The following is a 2626-nucleotide window of genomic DNA, read 5'->3' on the forward strand; positions in this document are numbered from 1 at the left end:
CTGGGGAATCTTACTTTTCTGTAAATGAAAAAATATTTCAAAAGTGGATATGGTAATCTTTTCTTTATTCACTTTCCAGGTTTCTAAAAGTGCCAGATGAAATGATGTTGGAGTTTTATTAAAGGATGTTTTAATGCAAAAATGTAATTATCTTGATAACATGTCTGCTTATTTGATAATTACCCATCTTTCTAAATAAGAATGGAAGCTCTGTGACAGCAGGTACCTTGCCCTTTTATTTCTTGTGCCTAGAACACCATAAATAACTGAATCACAGAAATTAGGTCAATTTTACACTTTCATCATTATAGTACATGAGAGGCTCAATGCACAAATTTGTGCACGGGTGGGGTCCTGCCAGCCCCGCCACAATTGGGGCAGAGCGGGGCTGGGTCTGTCGGGAGGAGGAGATGGTGGGAGGTGACGACTGGGCCAGCTGGAGGGAGGGGCCATGGGTGATTGGCCAGTGGTCCTGCCGCTGATTGGGGTGGGGGGTGATTGGGGGTAGAGCTGGCTGGGGGGAGGGGCTGCAGGAGATTGGATGCCAGCCCTACCCCCAATCAGGCCGTTTCACTGGCCACAGTGCTCATCATAGCAACTGGTCATTTCAGTTGTTACAGCATTCCAGTCACTGGCTTTTTATATATATAGACTAGGAGCCCAGTGTGAGATTTGAAATTGCACGGTGCCGCCCTGCCTTGACACCCGAACCTCTCCACGCAGAACTCCAGCGCGCCTGGCCCAGCCCCAAAATCCTCTGGCCTTCTCTGGCTTCTTCAAGCCCTACCCTCAGTCCCTTGAGTCACCTAGGGCTGGTCCCGTCTGCTGCGCTGTGCTCCTTCCCCTGGCAGGTGGGCCGCGGGGCACTCAGAGTGCGAGTGGTGGGCAGCGAAAGACTGGTGAGGTGGGTGCTATGGACTCTCACCCCTGCCCTCCCTGGCATGGGATGGTCCTGCCTCCTCCAGGCACCTCCTTGCTTCCGCCCCGTCTCTGGAGCAATGCCCCAGCTAATATGCAAATAACCTGGTCATTACCATTATGGCGTATCGACCATTAGCATATTAGCTCTTTATTAGTATAGATGCTGTTTATGTTAATAAAGACAAATGTTTTCACCTGTCCAGCATGGCTCAGTGGTTGAGTTTGATTCCCGGACAGGGCATATGCCTGGGTTATAGGCTCAACCCCCAGTTGGGGGTATGCAGGAGGCAGCCAATCAATGATTCCCATCATTGATGCCTCTATCTCTCTCTTTCTCCCTTCCTCTCTGAAATTAAAAAAAAGAAAAGAAAAATGTTTTCTCTTAGAAACCTTTATAATCTAACATTCAATTTATTACTCAAATAATTACTGATATATAACTAAGTATTCATGGATATGTTATGAAGTGCATTCATCTGCATGATGGAGCTTGATCACTTCCTTAACTTAGGCGTTGAAGATAGCTGCCATTTACACAGAGCAGATAAGACCTGAGGAATCAGTACGTATTTTCTACCATAGACACATACTCCAGAGAAGACTTCAAAGAACCTGAGATGACACAGGCTGTTACCCTGCTCAGAACTAGGCTCTGGGTTTTGTTTTTTCACACAAGCTGCCACTGTTGGTCTCAGAGTAAAGGGAGAGTCCACGAAGACTATTTTCAAGCAGGTAGAATCCTCTCTTTGTGTAACAGTTTGGGTGATTTTTCATGGCTGGGGCAAAGTCAAACAAGACCAGGGAAGGGAGGGCAGGAAAATGAAGAAACATTTGTCCATATCAGAGCCAAGTCAGTGTGAAAGATTTTCCAGTTTGTCACTGCAACTGAGAAACAAAACGTTCCCGGGAGACGGAACTGCCCCATGGCTTCACTGGGAACAGTGTGGGCCGGGCTGAGAGTCTGTTTCTCATAAAGGAACAACTTCAGCTCCTTAAGCCCAAGACACAGTCTGAACACTTAAAAGAGTGTGTCAGAGACTGGCACGAATACCATCCTACATCTTTTTTATTCTCTCTTAATAAAAATATACCCTACAGAAATAGTTCTTTCCTTTTTTTCTATTTCTCTTCAAGGTACATTCATAAATTTCCACCACCCCACAAGTCAAAATTCACTCCTGGGATTCCTCTATTTTTTTTTCCTCCCTCTACCTGGGGAAAATGCCTTAATTCACCACTTTCTATTCTTGCCTCTGACTCCAAAAATTGTTGTTTTAACCTTGGAATGTGGATTTGAAATAATCTTAGGGAGAAGCTGAGAAAGGATTTAGCAGCACAGGGACATAAAATCTGGAGAACACACTCAAACTCCAATGTTTCAAGATTAAATAGAATCGTGGATTCAAGAAACTCCTGGAATAAAAAACTCTAACATGTCACTGAGTGTCATGACTATATGTGATTCCATTTTATATTTCTATGCTTATTTGGCTTTTTATCTCTCACCTACTCTAATTTATGTCATCTTGTTGAATTTCATATATGCTTCTAGTTCACCTTAAATTCAACTTGTATATGATCAATTTGTGAGAAATCCTAGTTACATTTCATTTACTGAAGAATCATCAATAGGTGTACTGTAACATCAAAATCACTTTCATAAGCCACCTGTAGACAGTATTTTAGATCTCAGAAGTCATATCTT

The sequence above is a fragment of the Myotis myotis genome, unplaced genomic scaffold, assembly GCF_014108235.1.
Source record: "Myotis myotis isolate mMyoMyo1 unplaced genomic scaffold, mMyoMyo1.p scaffold_m19_p_2, whole genome shotgun sequence".
Taxonomy (NCBI): Eukaryota; Metazoa; Chordata; class Mammalia; order Chiroptera; family Vespertilionidae; genus Myotis; species Myotis myotis.